Consider the following 22,150-nt stretch of genomic DNA (forward strand, 5'->3'; position numbering starts at 1 on the left):
TCCCAAGGTAGACATCCCAGACAGGAAACAAAAGTAGCCCATAACATGTTTCAACCATGAAATTTTCTACTTCTGGGTCCTTACCTCTAAAACCAATGACTGAACTATTTTAGAATTCAACAAGCATTGTGCTGTGATTTAAAAAGATTAGTTTGGGGTTTAATAAAGATGGGGAACTAAATAGTGACTGGTGAACCATGAAGCATGTCATGATTCATGCTGCATGTGATGAGTATCTGTGTGTTTAGAATGGCCATGCTCACTATACCCCACAAGCCCTCATGAGAATCATACAACATCTCCTTTTTTCATCAACAGTCATACTGTGAAAAACAGTTCAATTGCAAGTGAAAATTCAAATAATAAACAAGCCAATTCCTAGCATGGAAATCAAATGTTCAAATGTTCAAATGTCAAATGTTCTTAAAGGAATAGATGTTTTCAGCTCTCTTTTAGGGGCTCTTCCCTGTCTAAGTTGAGTTATATTTGATACATGGTCTACTTAGTGAAAATATGTTTCATATAATACTATTAAGAATTCAAATAAGGAGCTGGAGAGAGGATAGATTAATAGTTAAGATCACTTGTTCTTCTTGCAGAGGCTCTAGGCTTAGTTTTCAGCACCCACATGGTGGCTAGCAACTGGCTGTAACTCCAAATCCAGGGAATCTGATTTCTTCTTTTGATCTCCATGAATATCAGGCAGACATTTGTGGTATACATACATACATATATATATATATATATATATATATATATATATATATATATACTCATGTACAAAACATTCATACACATAAAAATAAATCTATTTTAAATACTATAGTAATAAAATCAATAGGATAAAGTAGGCTAACAAGGAAATAGAGAAATGTGTTGCAATATTCCATTAACATCACAAATACACTAAATACATTTTCAAGCTTCTAGTGTAGTTTTCATATTATTATATATTAGTAAGTAAATAATAGAGCTCAAGAAAGAGGTACATACATATTCTTAAAGACACATGAAGAGTTACACATTGAAACCAATGACTTTGGACTCCTCTTGAGAAAAGAAACTATTCATTACTTTCCTCCCTGAAGTGACTGCATTACACAAGTACCTGGGCTGTTACAGTATTGTGAAAAATATAATCATACATTCTCCTTGATTATTTGGCTTTTTTTGCCATAATCACATAGTGTGTGTCCATGAGCTAACATCAGCTGTCACCACTTTTCATATGAACACACATAAGAAATGAGCATTCACTCTGAAGAAAGCTAGGCCTCAGTCTATGCATTAAGCAATATAAAAAAAATCCTCAGGGAGAATTAATATAGAAAATTGTTCTGATTTCAACTTCACACACAGAAAATAAGAAAGTGAAAGAAGACGGAATATCATTCTGTTACAAAAAATATTAAAATATTTATCTAATTATACTTGACTGAGACCTACATTATTTCAGTACTTTTGGAGAGCCGTAGACTTGCCAAGATTTTCATTTCTTTACTGAACATGTACTTGTGACACATTAAAAGTGATTTCAAATCCAAATCTCTATGACTATTTCATGGAAAAATGCTTTCTGCCAGTTAGACCTTAAATCTTTAGGATATGGATAGTTACATTAATCTTACTCAAAACTCAGTGTTTCAAAAACATTAACCATGCAAGTTACTCTAAAAAGAATGCATTAAGTTTGGAAGCCACAAAAATGGAAAATATTGAGAAAACACTAACAAATACTACCAGTATCCTAAGAAGATTCTACTCTCCATTTCTTCTTCACAAGGAGAATTTGAATATCTTTGAAACCACATATGTTTTGCTTCTCAGCCTGTCTTCAAGCTAAAGATGGCAAAGAGATAGTTTTGATCAAAAACTATTTTTCAGAAGTTTTCGTCTTTCTATTTTAGTGCTACCCCCTATTCTGAAACTCCATTCTTCCATTCTTCCTTCCAATCAGATACAATGTTATAAAGGCATAAGAGTCACCACAACCACAGAAACCCAGAAGAAAAAAAACCACACTCATGCTAAAATGAACAAGTGTAAAAAGACTGAATTCAAAACATTGACCATATATGACAGATGATGTCTGCATTGTAGCATCTTGGCCACCCATGAAGGTTATTTGATAGCTAGATATTTTTCAACCACTGAAATGCAACTTTTTGTTACATATAACTAAATCTCAAAATATTTGGTAAAGTCATTTGAGACACAAATAAAGTTATTTTATGGTTTGCCTTAACTTCTAAAAGTTCTTTCAAGTATCAAAGAGTAGGACTATAGAACCCTTGGGAAAGAAGAGCAAAAAAAGAAAACTGAAAGCAAGTTGTTAAAATGTACAAAGGCAAAGAGGAAAACAATAATGATAGCACTTGATCAATGAGAAGCAAAACTGATTCTTCCTTTGATTTAAGCTGATTCATTATGCTCAATAAATATTCACTTCAATGCTAATTTTCAGAAATCCAAATACACTCTTAGAAGGACAACTTCATTTCAAATAAAAATAAGTGGCAAGTTAGTATTCTACACTTTTGAAACCTACATGCCCTCAGCAGATTTTTAGGGGAAAAACGTAGAAACCATAACCATCAATAATACAAATTATAGAGTGGATTTATGCCACACATATAATGTACTTCTTAAACAAGTGTACACTTTAGGATCACTTAATTTATGTCGCAACCAATGATTTCAATAGAATGAAGCAGAATACAAAATAAAAGTTCAAGTTCTAGTTGATGTTTTGATTCATGAAACTCAAGGATAATTTTTAAAATTTAATTTAATGCATTAGTTTTTAAGGAATATAAGAAGTAGTATGTCATGAAGCTATTAATATCTGTAGACTAAGTGAAAAAGGAGAAAAGCACCCTGTCACCCACTCTGCAACTCTGTACAGTTAGGACAATCAGTCCACACATTATGATGTTTGCCAGATGTCTATGGCACACAAAGTGTACACAACACATAAAAGCAAAGAACATGAAACTAAAGTGTTAAACAACATAATCAAGGATCAGAAAAACATGACCAACCTTAGCAATTAAAATGTTTGATTTCTGTAAGCATGGGTAGCACACACCTTTCATCTTAGCACTTGAGAGGCAGAGACAGGCAAATCTGAGTTCAAGGCCAGGCTGCTTTACAGAGTGAGTTCCAGGACAGCCAATCCTACAGATAAAGATACTGTCTCTGGGATAGGGGAAGGATTGATTTCCCAATATTAGCTCAGTAAACATTTCATTTATTAATCTAGATTCTGTCTTGAAGGGATGCATCAGAACATGTTTTAATTAACATTGCTTCCTATGACAGACTTGATTTGTATCCTGTGGATTGCCAAGTAAGACTATCTTAAAAATCAACTGCCCCTGCTTCAGATCAGGACAAGCTACAGGACAATTGATTTGCATAACTGGTAAAGTCAAAGTGCTTTAACATGGGAAAGACTTTGCACAAATGCCGCTGACTCTGAGGAAGTCAAACAATCAAGAACTGATTGGAAGAAGTGATTTTAGACATGTCCTGGAGTTAAAAATGAACAAATCCTTTGCCCAAAAGGGAAATAAATAAGTTGCAAGGAGAAAGCTTATTAAGATGCAAATCTTGAATCATTTTAGATGTACTGTTGCCTGGCCTGTAGTCTCGACCCAAGTTTATGACTAAGGAATAAGTTTAGTTGAAATAAATATACTGAGTCTATAAATAAACTATTAGAAAAAATATTAACATGTATAAAGTTTCAGTTATTATTTGATTTTTTTTCTAAAACTGTTAGCCTGAAACACTTCATCAGTGCAGAACAGTTTGTACACATTTGGAAGTGTGCTGGACAGAGCCTTGCAGAAGAAAAGAGCTCTGCATGTCACCCAACTGTGTTTTTTATCACCTCTAGACATTCCTTTGAGCTTTCGAATCCCAGTTAAAACAGTTCACGTGACATCTGCAAGCTTTTGTTGACAGATGGGATAAGCTTATAAACTATATATTGTATACCCAGCTGTTTTAAATTTCAATGAACATTCTTTCCTAATGTCCCAATTGATGACTGTGATGATAAATCTAGCATTTCCAAGGCCTAAAATCAACCAGAAGTTTTGAATAGTTCAGGTATTTTATTTATCTGAAGGAAACTTAGGAAAATATTTTCTCAAGAATCATTTGTTGTCAGTTTGCAAACTTATCGAATTTTTCTCTCTAAAATCTTCAAGAAATTCCCCATCAATACTGTCTGGTTTTCCAGATAATCAGAGCTAGTAGAGGTTAGTCTTCAGGCTACAAACACTTCTTTAAGAACATTTTTGAGATCAAAACATAGCTGCAATATTTCCTCCATCCCTTTCTTCCCTCCTAACCCTCCTACATGTCCATCCTTTCTCTCTTTAAAGTTCATAGGCTTTTCTTCATTAACTGTTATTGCACAAGATATGTATCTACATATATGTTCCCAAGTACAAGCTGCTTATCAGTATAATGTTACTTATGTATGTTTACAGGGTTGACCATTCTATATTGGCTAATCAGCTGGTATTTTCCCCCTTGAGGAAGATTATTTCTCCACCCTTGGCATTCCTTAGTTGCCTTTAGCTCTTTGTGAAGGGTTGAGGCCTTGTGGACTTTTCAATGGCATGTCCACTGGTGTAGCCTGGTTCAGCACATCTTGGGGCAGTAATACTCACCATACTTAATGGGTATAGTTTCTGGCATTACTAAGAGACAGCATCTCAGAGAAAATTCCCTGATCATTTTGCTCTGAAAATCTTTCTATCCCTTCTTCCACAATGTTCCTTGTACCTTAGGTGTGGGAATATTTTATAGATGTATCCACTGGACCTGTCCTCCACAACTCTGCATTTTTATTGGCTGTCGTTTTCTGTAGTGTTCTCTATGTGTTTCAAAGAGAAGATTCCTTGACCATGCCCTCTTCCAAAGGAGGGAGGCAACCAATAGTCCTACCTAGTCCTATAGACTCCTGAGTGATCATATCAAAGACCACCATGATACCCTAATCCTAATGGTGGAATAGAGGCATGTACACACGTGCAATTTAGCAGTAACCATCAGCTCTCTAATTGGACTTAAGACTCATTCAACAAGAGGGAAATCAAGCCTGGTAATAGAAGCCTAGTAACTACTCAGTGAAAGTGAAGGCATGGATATTGGAGGAGAAGCGACCACCACAACTTTACTAAACCACAAAAATACCTAACAACAATCTGAACACTTGTCCTCATACCCACAGATTAGTATAGTCCTCTCCATCATAAAGGAAACTTCTCTTTACAAACACTTTTAACAATTAGAATGGACAAAGAGTATGGCCTTACCAATACATACAACCTTTATTTATGTGAAAGCTACTATTGAATAAGTTACCTTAAAGCCTGCATAAGAAAGAAATACATTTTAAAGTAGCTTTCAGAGAAGTATAGAAGTTTAATTACAAAGATACAAATTATTCTATGTTTAAGGCTCAGTAAGTTACGAAAGTGTGAAATTAGAAAAGCACTCCTTTTTTAGGGGTTTCTGTTAGTAATTATGAAAGTCTTAGTCCACATCAACATAAAAAAAATTTCTTTTGGGATCCAGAACTACAATTCAAAATTGTAGAACAGCTTCTGCTTCACAGGTAAGAAAATAAGGAAACAAGAAGAAATACAGTTTCCTTAGCAGAAAAATGTAAGCTCCTCCATAAGCCTCTACTACATTTTATCAACCAGAACTAACCTATAGCAGTACTAGTTACAAGTCATGCTGGGTTCCATGACCTCATGTAGCTGGGTTTCAGCTATGAAAAATTCCAAGTATTTACCTGAACTGCACAGAGGAATTGAATCAGAGCCAATAGAACTGTGACATAAGACATGACACACGATCAACTCTGTGATGAGAAACAAGAACAACTTGTGAATGTTCTGAGATATTTTAAAGGTTCCCACAAAGAAATCTTATAAGAGAGCTGTAATTAAAGGTAACAAGGAGCAGGAAGTACTGAGAAGATTCAACACTCCCTGCCTCTGCTCTGCCCCCAGGCCTGACATGAGATCAAAAGCAGTTATCTATGATGATGTCATAGCCCAAGAATTTTGTAAAAATTGGAAAATTTATAACACAAGTTTTAGGTTGATTTGCTTTCAGTGCTTTGTATATATCAGAATGAACAACTCACCTATAACAAGAGTAATATTTCAACCTAGAATTAATATTTAAATGTATTACAGTGTATGTTTTTATCAATACTTTCGGCTATGGATAGCATACTTAGCATTATTCTATTATCTCCTAACTTGGTGGTTAATATTTAACATGTCCAGACAGGACTAGTTTTAACTCCTAAATATCTTTAACACATGAATTACTTAACTTTAAAAATTGTTTCTTCCAGATTTTATTTAATACCTAAATACTGAAATAGAATGAGAAACCATTGCTTGCTAAGTACACTGACAAATGTTATAACGTGAATGACAGAACTACAAGGTCATTCTTGGGCGTATGGACAGCATCTACTTTACAGACAATATGTACTTAAGTATCTCCTTCCATTGTTTACTTTAACTGATATTGAATTATTTTATTTTTTTAGAAAAGGCCTAAAAAAACTAAGAACTTGATAACTTTTAAATAGGTCTTATTTCATCTATAATTACAGTCACATATTATATTTTAATCAAAACAAATATAAAAGGAGAAAATAACAAGCAGGACAAAAGACAATGTGATTTGACCTGAGCTTGGTCTAGCTGTGACAAATGCAGAGTCCTTGTAGGTGGCATTGCTTGGAAGCTTCAATTACACAACTGTGTTGCAATTTATCCTGCTATTTGTCTAAAGTAATGAAAAAGTGTATTTCTAGGGCTAGCTCATCAGTTAGAGAACTGGCTGCTATTCCAGAGTGCTCACATGAGTGCTCCCAACTGTCTGAAAACCAGGTTCCAGGGATTCTGAGCCCTCTTTTGGTCTTTGTGGGAAGCAAGCACACACATGTTATACACACAAGCAAAATACACATACAAATCAACCATACTAAATAAAAATAAATTTAAGAAGTACTTATGGAAAGAACAAATAAGGAAGTGGGACCCTCTCCTAGAAAAGAATATCATGTGAAAGACAAGTCATCATCAGCATGCCAGAAATCAATTAATTTTTCCAACAACAAGCCAGAAAATCAAATTTAGCACTACAACATCATCAAATGTTGAATTGGGAATTGCTGATTCAAAATTGGTGACTTAGTAATCTATCTTTGTTAAGAGTTGAGGGTATTTTTATCATCTAAGGACTTATTCATATGGCATATCATACATTCTCTTCGTCTTTTGAGTGCCAAAATAATTGAATGTAAGTTAACTTTAATAGCTAATAATAACCCATACATATAAAACAATTTCAGGCCCCTGCTGCAAAAACATCAGTTCAGATCCAAAACACCATCTGATCTACACAAAACACCATCTGATCTGCACGCACAAGAACTAAACCAACCAATTTCCTGAGAACTCTTCTCTTTATTTCAGACCTTTCTAAAACTTGCTGGTTTTTAAATGTTACAATTAAACAAATCAGCCTGACAAAATTTTAACAAATCATATCCTATTATCAAAGATTGACTGCTTTCCCTACAATGCATCACAGAGCTAAAAATGCATGACTCTTTACACTATTTATGTCTACTTTATACAAACAAAGTCCTGAGCTGGTAGTTACTATATATGTAATGAAGATTTCAAGTCATAGGCCAGCTACTATTGCATTAAAACCAAATTCACCCTCAAAGATAAGTATCAACTATGAGCCCAGAGAATAAGAAAATGCATAATTAGATATGGAAATATAAATTTAAAAACTCATCTTCCAAAAAATTAAGTTTAAGCTCAAATTAATTTAAAAATGTTTTCAATATATACTTCTATGTATTTTATGAAGGCATATATATTTACATAGATAGACAGACAGATGTGTAAGTAATAAAAAAATTACTGCCAGGGATGAACACAGCTATTCTGTAATTAGGGAAAGCAATTTGGGGACAATGAAATAGCTGGTGGGTAAAAGCATTTAAACTATGTTTTAGTTACATTTCTATTGCTGTAAAGAGACACCATGACGGCCAAGATAACTTACAGTAGACAGTTTACAGGGCCCTTGCTTACAGTTTCGGAGGGTGAGTCTGTAACTGTAGGGAACACCAGGTAGGCAAGTATAGTGTCAGAGCAGAAGCTGAGAGCTTACTTCTGGTCCACATAGGAGACAGAGAAGGGAAGGAGCTCTCACTAGAAATGGTGTGGGCTTTTGAAACCTCAAAGAATAGTAATACACCTCCTTCAATAAAGCCATACCTCCTAATCCTTCTCAAATCCTTCACTGAATGGAAGTCTAAGTATTCAAACATGTGAGTCTTTGAGGGTCATCCTCATTCAAACCACCACACTGTGAACCTCGTGACTAAGTTCAATCCCTAGAAGCCACATCAAAAAGCAAGCAAACAAACAACAACAACAGAAAAACCCAACCAAACAACCAAACAGTAAAACCAAAGCAAACAAACAAAATCACTGGGAGTGATGGGATGACTTGCTGACTTGCATCTATAATTCCAGAGATTTCATGTTTGGTGAGATGGAAGTTAGAGGCAGGAGAACTGAGTTGAAGCTTAAGCGCCTGCTAATGTAGAGTATATTGCACAGTTGACACAAGAATAACTCTGACTCAAGAGACTGGGAGATGAGAACTGACTTTCAATGTTGACCTCTAATCTCCACTCATATAATGTGGTCTGTGTACACCTGCAGTATCTGAACCTCTGTCTTCAGTTATTTTAAAATAATTTGAAGCCTACTTAAAATATTTAATTGCAAAATAATATACTAGAATTAAATGTAACATTAAAAGAAACATTGGGATGTACTGCAAAGAAGATTTCTTTGTGTCTGATATTTTGATTTACAGCAGTGACTATACATTTGAATATCAAAGGGCACATTGTCCAATAGGATCCTTTGCTTTACAGTCAAACAATATGCTCTAAGTGAGAAGTCAATATGACCTTCATGCAATGAGCCTGGTGTTAAGACATACTTTTTTCCTACTGCACATAAGAAAAGACAACGTACAGTCAATAGAAAAACACAGGACCCAGAGAGTAACAAAGTCCTTGCAGTGCAGAAAAATCAATTAAAATGATAGTAGCTTAAGCTTAGACAAACACTTCTGTAAGGATTGAACTTAAACTTTTACAGAAAATAGTATTTCAGTGTCCTAAAGTAAAACCACACAGCTTTAGACACAGGGAGGTCATTGATTCAGAGTGAAATCCATAGACAATACTGAAATCCACACTTAAAAAATCTAGATGACTTTTTATTAAGAATTAAAGATTTTTAATCATGTATAGCTTTATGTGGAACTCATTAAAATTCAGATTAATGGCTACTGGCAATTACCCATTTTAATGAGCTGTCTATTAAAACTCACCAATTCCATTCACTAATCAAAAATCAACTTTTTATGCACAATAGGCACAATAAATACAATAACTGTATAGCTCAATTCAATATCAAAAATACAACTTGAGTGCATAAAAGCTTTAGTTGGTAAGGTATTTTAATTTGAATTGAAATTGAAATTATATTCATTTGCTTAATGTAGATGTTTACTGGTCTGAGATGTTCTTATAGAGCGGTAGCTATCCAACCCAACAAGGAGTGTGGCTACTAACTGAGAAACATGAGGCAGACTCGTCACAGTACACAGAGTTCTCAGTGATGTCATGAAAGCCCTGTCATTAGTACCTACGGTGATATGAAAAATGGCACAGGAGAGCCAAAATTGAATTTCAGATATTGTCATCTAAAGGAAGATTGAAAAGCCTTTGAAGCATGCCCCAGTGTGAACCAGCTTTCTGTCACTTGACAAGTACTTAACGTACTCACTTTACATAGAAAAAGATTTATTTGGACTTATGGTTTTCAGGTTTCAGTACATGAGAGCACCTGGCTCTGTAAATTTGGCCTGTGACAAAACAGAAAGTAGTGCTGTGTAGTAGAGATCACTAAGTTCATGGAGAACTGGAAGCCAAGGACAGGAGCAGGGGCATTCATCTACAAAGGAATGGCCTTAGCAACCGAGCTTCATTCATTTTCATTAGACTCCTACTTCAAAAGTTTTCACCACTTCCCAATGGTATCCACTTCAGGCTGGCAAGCAAACCATAACCATATAGGAAGAAATAATGGAAGGAAATAAGGAAGAGGTGGCAGATAGAACAAAACAAAGTCATTTCAGGGTAAATTGTGTCAGTCATAGAAACATCACTCAACCGTTATGACTGTCCTGGTACTTGGAGAATGGTCACCATAGGCTCAGATAGTTGAATATTTGATCCCTCCATGGTCAAACTCTTTGGAAAGAATTATGAGACGTGGCTTTTGGAGGTTCAAAAGCCTCTTGCTATTTCCATTGCCTATCTCTGCCTAGTGGTTGTGGAACAAGATGTGAGCTCTCAGTTGTACCTTTACTCCATCATCATGGATTTTAATCTTCTGAAACTTTAAGTCAAGTTAAGTGTTTTCTTTTAAAAGTCATCTTGGTCTTGGAGTTTACCCTAGCAAGAGAAAAGTACCTAAGACAATTGCAAAAGAAATTACAGAGTCAGATAAGCTTGCAACTAAGCGGTCACTCTCTTTCTTGTCTCTAGCTCATTGTCGTGTTAGACCTTGTATCAGTAACAGAATGATACTATACTCAAGTAGATACACCACAACGTGTATTTTCTAAATTGTAATTCATCTCCAACACATCAAGTATCATTCCTAGCTGTTTTAAGAAGGGAAAGTCTTACATTAATCTATGACTTCATTATTGGCTTAATGTGTATATCTAAAGCGGCTTCAGATACCCTGTGTTAAGTGTGATAGTCATGACTCATGAATAATTTTGGCCTAAATTTCTAGTTTGGCATGTGGATAAACACCAAAAAATAAAAGAAAGTCAGGAGACTCAAAGGGAACAAACAATGAATCACTGTCCTCTCCAAACTAAAGTTTGGCTCCAAGACAGAAGGATTAGTTTGTTTTCCTGGGATGTCATTAATGTGACGGTCCATACGCAAACATGAATCTAAGTAAGTGTTCATTTTTCAAAGGCTAAACTTGGAAGAGGACTTTAAAAAGAATAAAGTAACTAAATACCCACAACAGACACAAATAGAGAAAAAGAATGAAAAATATTCCATTTAGGCAATAATACTGTAGTAAAGTAAACCATGGTGGTTTCAAACAGACCCACATCTGGTATTTGATATTAACTGGCTACTTCCAAGAAACGTTTTGAGTGAGCGGAAATAGCAAAGGCGTTTTACAGATTATAGGAATTCAATTATGGGACACAAGGCAGCTGTGTGGCCACTCACGTTAAAAGAAAATCAGGACACTTTACTTAAGATCCAGTCTGCTTTAAATTGCCAATCTCTATCTACTCTGAGTCAGGGGACATAGAAATAGGGATAGACTTGACTAAAGTGTAAACAGAGAAAAGAGAAAAGGAGTCATTTCCTTGGTGAAAGGTTACAGATAGGGCTGCTACCAACACAATTATGTTTGTCATTTTGAAAAAGGTTGTAAACAGTCCACACTACTTGTTTGAGAAAGCAGATAAGTAGCTTCCTGGATGGCTACTCAGTTCCCGTGGGAGAGATGTGCTACTTTCCTCTGCATGGTTCATGTACGTACACACTCTTGCTCTGTTTTACTTCATACTGTTCTCAACCTCTTCCAATATTTTAGCAAGCTAGACTACAGGATATGATCGGGGTCTTGAAAACTTTCCCATCATGTAAAAGAATATTAGATAAGGAATCCTATTTTAATCCTGACTTGGCCCCAAAAGTACAATAAAATAAAATAAAATAAAATAAAATAAAATAAAATAAAATAAAATAGCACAGCAGCATTTTAGAAAAGAAAAATTAGTGTGTAAGCAAAGCAAATCACTATGGAAAAATTATTTTATGTAAAAAATCTAAGTCAGAATGTTGTGAAATTTCCACATAAAGGTTTATTTGTGTGCTTAGGTGAAATTTTAATCTTGAAATTAAAATTCTGAATTATTTTTTAACAAGATGATAACAGCTCACTATAGACACACATATATGTATAATATATTGTCTACGTGTGCATTCATTTATATGATGAGTAGCTAGGTGTTCTGTTTAGAAGCATGATTGATATCTAATTTAAAAGCCGTAAAATACTCTAATGAATATCTGTATCAGGGATCCTAGTATAATGACTAGGTTCAAGACCATACCTAGAGCTTAGACATGTACATTCCTCTTATTTTGTATGGTCTCTTTACTCTTGATTGTTGTTACATACATATATATATGTGTGTGTGTGTATGTATTCATTTGCATTCTTGAAGATATAATACAATCTGCTTATTTTGTATAATGGTACATATATATATTTATTTTGTAAAATATAATATATATTTGAAATAGCTCTGTTTATCTAGAGCATAAAAAACAAACTTATTGCATATTATGTATGATAAATTATCCTAAAAGATTATGACTGTAGAGTGTTAATTGTTTATACTAAAGCCATAGATATACTGCTTAGAACATGTTTTCATCTCTGCTGAGTGCCTGGTTTTTTTGTCTGTCCTTGGAAGTGAAGTGACAGCCCAGCCCACAAAACACAAATCCAAGATATCTATCCATCTATCTATCTATCTATCTATCTATCTATCTATCTATCTATGTTATCATTAGATAACCAACTGATGTCTTTTAATTTTAATTGCTTTTTTCCTGACCACTCACATGCCTCAATGCCCAGCACCACACAGTGGACACAGAGAAATCATGCAATTCAATGGGAAGGTACACTCTGTGCTGTTGGCATTCAGGAAGATGGTTCCAAAGGAGCAAATAAAACTCACTTTTCTAAGAAAATCCACAGAAGTTTAAATTTTGCATTTAAGTTTCATTGAGTCTTCTACTTTCTTTGAGGAAAATGTACTTTAAAATTTTAGTCAATATGCACTGATTTAATTTTATATTTGCAACATTATCAGCATATGTAATAATTTTGTTGGGATTTTAGATGTCTACATATTGAAGTAAAATATTAGGATATTTTAATTAGCATGTTTTATTAAAGAATATTTTTAGATTTGTTCTGTCCTTAAAACAGGGGCACACAATATATCTCACCCTGTCATGAGATTTCCATCTTTCTACCTTGCCTCCTGAGTGTACAGATTTCTCTACTAAACAGATTTAATTTCTATTCTTTTAAGCTGAGTTCATTTGAAATTATATGGTATAGTACTATTTCTATGTGGACCAGTATATGTTTATCCAAAAGATCCCAGTCAGAATCACTTTAGGTAAGGCATACTATATCATCCTGGTTTCTTGGTTTTGTGTTCTGTGTCCAGGGCTGTCACTTTACTTCCAAGGATAGACAAATACCAGGCACTTTGCACAGATGAAGGCATATTCTAAGCACTACACGTGTGGCTTTAGTCTAAATAATTAACACTCTACATTCATAAACTTTTAGGGTAATTTATCATACATGATATGCAATAAGTTTGTTTTTAATGCTCTAGATAATCAGAGGTACTTCATATGTCCATGACATAAACTTTGCTTTGATTTTCTCCCCTAATCATGAAGTCAAACCATTACATCATTGAAAGCTAAGCTTACGTCAGTAATAGTGCTAATCCATCCATCTATCAGTCACTCAACTATAGACTCTTTAAGTTCAATAATATACTAAGGCATGTTGTTGTTTTCTTTATTTGTAAAGAAGCCAACTTGTGCTGTCCTACAGGGAGTGTGAGTCACTGGTAGGGTGTGAGTATGGGTAGCTACAATAAGGATTCCAGAAGTATTAAGGAGCCCACACCTCTCTCTGTTTCATAAATCTCTATCCAGGCAGTTCTGCTTTTGGCTCTTATGAGATTGCAAACAAGGGCGATGACTTCTAGGCTCTGTTTTTCCAAGTTGAAAGCAAGGTACAGGGCTTCTGCAGGCAGAGGAAAAAACAGACTTAGATGGAGCTTTAACCATGTAAAACCATAAACTTTAGGTGAAAGGAAAAAGGACATTTGGAAATTAAAATTTAAGGTAAAATAAATACCAAAATAAAGTCTACCAAAAACCTTTAGATGACATAAACCCTACCTCTGAAAGCTACCAGGGTGGTATCCACACAAGAAACATGAGAATTCATCAGGAAAAAAAAAGTATTTTAAGACACATTTTGCCACAAATGCCTAATAAAACAAGGTAATTCAACAATCATTATTTTCATGACTACGTGAAGGATATGAACTGAACATTTCCATTGCAGAAAAAGAACTACAGACCTGAAGTGTTTGTTGTCACTGATTATTGGATATTAGCCCAGAAGCTTGAAATACTCAAGATTCAACTCACAGGCCACATGAAGCTCATGAAGAAGGAAGACCAAGTGGGGGTGCTTCGGTCCTTCTTAGAAGGAGCAACAAAACACTCAAGGGAGCAAATATGGAGACAAAGTGAGGGACAGAAACTGAAGGAGGGGCCGTCTGAAGACCACTCCACCTGAGTATCCATCCCATGTGCAGTCACCAAAGGTAGACACTGATGTGGATGTCAGGAAGTGCATGCTGACAGGAGCCTGATAGAGCTGTGTCCTTAGAGATCTGTTAGAACTTGACATATTAAGAGGCAGTTGCTCACAGCTAACCATTGAACTGATCAGGGGGTTCCCAATGGAGGATTTAGAGAGAAGACTGAAGGAGCTGAAAGGGTTTGTGGCTCCATGAGGAGAGCAACAATATCAACCAACCAGAGCTCCCAGGGTCTAAACCACTAGCCTGGGAGCACTTAGGGAGGGACCCATGACTCCAGCTGTATATGTAGGGGAGGATGGCCTTGTTAGGCATAGGTGGGAGAGGAGATTCTTGGTCCCATGAAGGCTGGACACTGAGTGTGGGGGAATTAGAGAGTGAGGAGATGGGAGTGGAGGTGTAGGTGGGGGCACAACCTCATAGAAGCAGGAAGAGGGGGGATGGGATAGGGGATAACATCTGAAATGTAAATAAAATATCCAATAAAAAATAAATAAATATAAAAAAGAAAAAAAAAGAATTTCAATACAAACTGAACCCATTAGCATTCCTTGTTATTCAAAGTTCTTTGCAGTATTCAACTTTTTTCTAACTTGAAAAATCAATGATACCTTAACTCCTACTTTGCATAAAGTTGAACCTGTACAGCAAAAGGTCAGCTCAACTAATAACAAGAATGCGTATCCTCCAGTAGTGATGCAGTCTTTGAAAGATGACCGAACACACGACCAGATGTTGGAGAAGGGATGTGGTTCTTGCCAACAAACATTTGTTCTTTCTGGACCCTCTTATTTAGGAAGGTTCATTAGACATGTAAAGCCATATGTTGTTGGCATTTTTTTCCACAAAACCCACATTAAATTTAAAAAAAAATATTAGAAATGCTTGAAAGAAGCCGGGCTAAGCACTTGTTCTTTCAATATATCTATAAATCGGGACATTTATACACCAGTCATTGTTGCACAGGCCTCTAATCCAATCATTCAAGAAGTAAATGAGAGGTCATGGTCATCACAGAATGGATAGAGTTCCAGAACATCCTAGGCTACATAAACCCTGACTCAGATAGACAGACAGACAGACAAGAAGGCAGACAGACAAACATTGGCCATCTGTGATCTATTTTTAATCAAAGTGCAGCAAATGGTAAAGGTCAGAGTAAAGTTTGTGTTCATTCATAAATAAGTGTAACTATTTGCCCCTGAGCTGTAACATGTTCTTCTTTGGGATTTTGTATGCTGCTGCAATGAGCAGAATTATAGATTCTGAAAAGAGATAAGAGCATGCGTCTTTCATAAATGCAGAAGGTGTTACAAAGGTTCCCTTTTTTATAAAAAGGAAAATCAAAACAACAAAAAATGATTATTCTTGAGATGGAGAGCTGGCTGTCAATAAAGTGGCTGTCACCCAGGTATAAGGATCTGATTTTGAACCAGGGTATGCACATAATAAACCAGGCACAGCAGAGTCCACTTGCAAACCCAGGGAAGTGGCTCTGGACTCTCAGACAAATACCCTAACCAAACAGATAAACTCCAAATTAACTAAGAAATATTGTTTCAAAAAAAAGTAGACATTGAATCAAGAAGTCACTAAGATGTACATCTTACCTTTGCAGTTATGGGCAAACATAGGCAAACACACCTGCACAAATCAAAATATGAGCAAAATACATTGTACATATGAATAATATCCTCAAAGACAAATTTAAAAAGTGTTTAAAAAGTTTCATAGCTACCCAGAAAGACAAATATGGCCAGTGCTTTGCTCAAGTCATCAGAGAAGCTTCCTCCTACAACGCTTGGGACCAAATACAAAGACCCACAGCCAGATGTTATGCAGAGAGTGAGAGATCTTGGAACACTCATCCGTAAATGGGATGTTTCCATCAAATTCCTCCCTTCACGGTTCACAGAACCGTGTGGAAGAGGAGGTAGAAAGGGTATAGGAGCCAGAGGGTATGGAGGACACCAAGGGTCCTAAGTCCTTTAATATGCTCAAAACACACAGGAGCTCCCACATACACAAAAGGACCACTACTCCATTCCACAACATTAGAGTACTGCTATTATTCCTGGCTATATAATCTATGTCTTATGATTATCTTTGTTCATATAGCATGTCAGTCATCTACTGAGATGCATTTAAAACACAATGATACCAGATGAGAGCAGAGCAATGTTAAAGGATATACAAATGTTCTCCGGGTGCTGAAGGCCATTGGTAGTCACTCGTTTACTCTGTTTGTAAGGAGTAGTTGATATTTGGAGGATGATATAAATGTGGAACAACTTAGGCAATATCTGAGCTGGCAGGGCAAGAAGTTCCAATCCCTAAGATGCTAGGCACCAAGTGCTCAACACCTCAGTCGTAGCTGAGCCAAGCATCCAGCAACGTGACTGTATCTCCATTTCAAGAACTAAATTCCCCATATCTACCATCCTAAGTCTTCTCAGATCCATGTAGGATAGGAACAAAAACTATGGGCCACTGCAGTCCTAAATTAACTGTGTCCTAAAACAATCTTGATGGGGTGACATGAAAATTGGTTATCAATCAGCAAATCACAGTTGAGAAGAAATACAAGGATGTGAAAGCCAAAGAAGGGTGAATTTCACCTTTATGTGTACAAATCCAGCTTGGCGTGTACGTATCTAACATTGTCAGAACACTGACCGAGAATGGAGTCTTGTGAGATTTCTGAGTGCTTGTAAGAAAACTCACAGGCTTTCTTATCTTGTAATAAGAGTCTTGTGACCTCAGTTTCTTAAAAAATATGAAATTGTTCTTGGAATGGGTCTTTCTGCCCCCCCCACAGGTGTATTGTTTAGGAATTAATTTACTTCAGAGTATTCATTAAAACTGGATATGTTATTTGTTTATGTGCCTTTATGATAAAATGTGGTTTTCTCATGTGCAGCTTGCCTGCCATATTCATCTTGTCCATGTGACTGTACACTTTACTCATGTGACCCTCTTAACCCTCAGAGTGTACAGTGTCTGATGCTCTGAGTAAAGTTGGCCATTTCATGAGACTTTAGTTGGCCTCATTTATTGGCTCCATTCTTCCAGGTCTTACCACCTTTAGAACAGTAAACAGAACACCATACAAATTAATGGCAAAAACCTAAGAGAAGAATGAGAAAAAAAAGACAATAATATACTCTGAGGAGACTCAAGCTTTATAACTGTACGTCTGTCCTTAATTATGAGCTAATTCATAAAATGGAACAAGGACCCAGTCCTTTCCATAGGCAAGGGAACTCCTAACAAGTGTATTGCTAGGAAGTCAAAGAGTAAACTGCTAGCAGAAATTGATGTGGGATATGGGATGCAGTAATGAGAGATTATTTATTCTTATTTCTAATCTTGGAATTCTGGTGTTGTAGAAGGATGGGGGCTACGTCCTGCCAAGAAGTATAGATAGGAGAACACAGAAATACAGACAAGACTCCAACTAAATGATGGCACACGTATATACAATGATGTTACTCTACATATACAGTCTATTTGACTTGAATAAAAATGACATTTTTTGTGTGTTGAATACTGAACAATATACTGTGTTCTTAATCTCTCATAGAAATTATAGTAACAATTGTCAGAAGTTTATTGCATGCCTTAAATCCTACTGATCCTAGAGAATTATGTCCCTTTAAGGCAGAGGTTCTCAACCTGTGGGTCACCACTGCGTTGAGGATTGTATCTCAGATATTTATATCATGATTCAGAACCATGGTAATATTGTAGTTATGAAGTAGCAATGAAATAATTTTATGGCTGGGGGTCACCATAATATGAGGAAAAGTATTAAAGGATCACAGTATTAGAAATGATGAGAACTGCTGTTATACGGGCTTACTTTGAAGAAGGTTTATTTTGCTTTTCCAAATAATGTCTTATTCCTACTAGTATCTTAAGTGGTCTATGGAATAACACTAGTACCCATCTTCCTCTATGAAATAGCCTGATTCTACAACTTTAGAGAATATTGTCCTATGACTAAAACATCAAGGTCAGGGTTAATCTCTCCTAATCGGACTTTCATAGTAACCAATCACCAGACTGATGGGTCTATCCTCTGGGACAGCTCCTATCATTTCCCTCTGTCTGTCCTGCTGGGGCTATGCATGACACTCCATCGATATAATTCTTTTGATTCTTTAATTAGATTACCTCCAAGTCAAAGTCTTTATGACTTCTATCCACTCTTACAATTAATTTCAATAGTCTGCCTATTTTTTTTTGTTTAGATCATAAATAATCCTTCTCCCATGACTCAGAGTTCACTTGAAACCCTGGAAGCTAGCTGGTGAGGCAATCCTCAAAGTTCTAACTATCTAACCATCTCAGAACTTAGGAGAACTCACTATTGTCTGTATAACTCCACTTCCAGCTCCAAACTGTTCCATTTACCTTCTCACGTCCTCACTCTATCCTATAGAGCACGCAGAGTTCTGGTTTTGATTCTTATAGAGCACGTATAGTTATGGTTTGGATGAACCTGTCTATTTTAAAATACACTTCCGATTACAACTCATGCTCCTCTCTCAAATCAAAACTCCAAGGTCAAATAACCACACTGAGGAGTCTCTCGAAAATTTCAAAACATACGAAATGATTTAATGCCAATTTCATAATAATAGATAACAATTTATCTTGACTATTTCACTTTAATGGTAAACTCATTTAAAAATAAAAACAGAAAAATGACATCTCTTTCAAGATGACCTCTGCATGACATGTTAGTTCACAATCTGATCAATAACATGGAGACTATGTTAAAAACTAATGAACTTAATTGTTCATATCCACCATACAGCTCTTTTACTGTGAAGAGAAATGACTCTAGAAATTAGTTCAAGTGTATCTTTCTAACCAAAGCCCAAATTTATTTGATATCAGGGTAAAAGAGTAAACAAAGTCCTCTAGGGTATTCTGGTGTTGGCACACATATGGTACTTTAAAGAACACTGTCATTGATTTAGTTCACACCAAAAAAATAACAAAGTAAAACACACATATATTTAGGAATAGAGGTGGGGGGACTAGAATCAGGGTGTATTATGTGAGGAAAAAAAACTATTTTCAATAAAAGGCAAAAATGTTTGATAACTACCATCCGTATGAGGTGTGTCTTTCTTCTGATTTACTTTTGTCACAAGCCAATGACTTTTGTAAAATTAAGTTCTTCAACTCTGAATAAGCAGAGTATACTCTATCCAAATTGAGACTGAAAATTACTAAATATAGCAAGCAGGTGCTTTTTCTGAGATCAGCAGTTTTCATTAGTTTGATAGCAAGTTTTGAATGTTTCTTTTAATGCCCAAGACATACAGTTGCTGTAGTTTTCTGACCCTAACCTGTTTGCATCAACATCCTTCAGAAAATATTTTAGGACTCTTCCTTAAATCATATAACAATGAAAAAAATAGAAAGAGGATCTACTAAATTCACTTCCAATTATCTGCATGACCGTGGGTACCACAAAGAAGACTGGGTGCTGAGCATTGCTTTATAGCTTATTGGCTTTCCTATATTGTGAATTTTAAATTGCCACATGGGTTTTTATTAATTAAAAAAATTGTATGAGTTAATTCTATGTATAATTTATATCCTGTATATATTTTGTGAAATACTTTTTTGGAGTTTAAGTTGTCCCCGGGGAAACTAACAACTGTTTCCCCTCCAGTTCTCCAATACTTGCTAATTGAGTTGCCTTGAAAGGCCACTAGGGAGAGACATGGAGTCTTCACACCAGTGTTTGGGTCACTGGGTGCATGTTTCACAGCAAAGACATAGTTCCCCTCAAGGCATCAGTAAAACAAGCTACCAAAGTCCTACTTAACCTAGTAGGGAAGTTTCAGTAAACAAAAGTATACTACTCCTGAAATTCACACATACAAAGTAATGTTTTCTCCGACAGATTAAAAAAAAGTCATATAACATACCAAATATCGATTCTTATTCAACATACAATATTTACAAGATGGTTAAATACAAAAAGTAATTTTTGCAAGCAATTCTTTTTCAGAGAAAATGAAATGTTTAATGACATACCAATGAGAAGAGCCTTGATGATTAAAAATGAAGGAACCTGTTTTTATCCTACACCTTTCTCCCTCCTGGAACACACAGCTGAGCTCTCTAACACAAATACAGGCATCCATGCGCTGGTACAGTCATTCGAGACTGACCCAGAAGTGACAGACTCTTTCTATAAACTATTGGCTTATCGGGAAATGTTTCTCATTTTACTCAATGCGTCACACTTTCCTACTGTAAATCAAAGCCCAGTTATCATAGGCGATGGTGATGTTGTCTGACTAAGTCACAAGTACATCAGTTTGAATTTGCAAAGGCAGAAAGCGAATAGGTCTGGCAAAATTCAAGGGCTCAAATTACAGGAAGTACGATTGGTCCCGTGCTTTACTTCTGTGGCACTTAAGACGACGATAGTCTCAGCATTGTATGTACAGTAATAAGTGTGTGCTGAATGACTGCAAATTCCAGTATTTGTATTTTTATCAAATGTAGACACAGCGAAAATTTGATATTTTATAACCTAGTCTTGTCCATATTAAAATTTATCTCAGACAAACCTTGCAGGGAAGGTGATTTGATCTCTGCACATTCTGTGTGTGTTCATCACTAAAGTCAACTGAAAGTTGAGAATAACACACACCCCCTTTTTACATTCTTATTTTTGTTTCCACTTGCAGTCAGCTACAGTAAACCACTTCAGTCTGCTTCTAGTCAGGGGGTACTGCACAGTGCCTTAAACACAAAACTTTTTCAGGAGTTCAAGATCTCAACTATTACAGCAAATATAAACTTTAAGATGTTATAAACATATTCTTTGGAAGGTTCAAGTGAGAAGTACACCAGAATAAGATAAATGAGTCTGAGAATAGCAATGTCTCCAAAAGCCCCTTAACGTGTTTAGGAAAGACGCTAGTTTGCTTAAAAACATAACAAACACATTGATGTTTTGAGTTTTAGTATCTTATAGTCAAGGTTTAGGAACAAAGTTGATAAAGTTGGAGAATAAGTCTCTCTTGACTATGACTTAAAAGATTCCAATCTCTGCTACATCTTAGATTTGACCAAGTTCAAGTTAATTCTGAAATCCAAAACCTTTAATCCCCGTTTCCAAATTTACTTACACTTTTCTCAAACTAACTCACAGGGCCCGGGGCTCCTGCTATAAACACCCCAGGAGCATAAACCTCCGTTGTCTAGTCACACACCCTAGAAGCTCTTTGGAGTCCAAAACCAGCCAGGAAAAGAAAAGAGCGTTTCCTACAGCAATGAAATCCTCTCTGGAGCCATGCCACCGGGGCAGGGTGCAAGCTCCCCTGTTGGCAAGAGACCACTGTGAAGGAGAATGAATCTGTGAGCCTGGACATCTCTTTGGGCCCTTCCCTCCTCTAAGTTGCTTTCCTTTCTAGTAACAACTTTCCACTGGGGGAAAAAAAGAGAGAGAGAGAAAGAAACTTTGCTCCAAGAAAGC

General features: G+C 35.9%; 1 protein-coding gene across 1 annotated transcript in view; it reads right to left on the reverse strand.

Annotated features, from left to right (window-relative positions):
- Vegfc (vascular endothelial growth factor C) overlaps positions 1-22,150 on the reverse strand; it is a 96,869-nt gene that overhangs the window by 74,163 nt on the left and 556 nt on the right. The window lies entirely within an intron of this gene.

This window comes from Grammomys surdaster, unplaced genomic scaffold (assembly GCF_004785775.1).
Source record: "Grammomys surdaster isolate TR1022 unplaced genomic scaffold, NIH_TR_1.0 126178, whole genome shotgun sequence".
NCBI lineage: Eukaryota > Metazoa > Chordata > Mammalia > Rodentia > Muridae > Grammomys > Grammomys surdaster.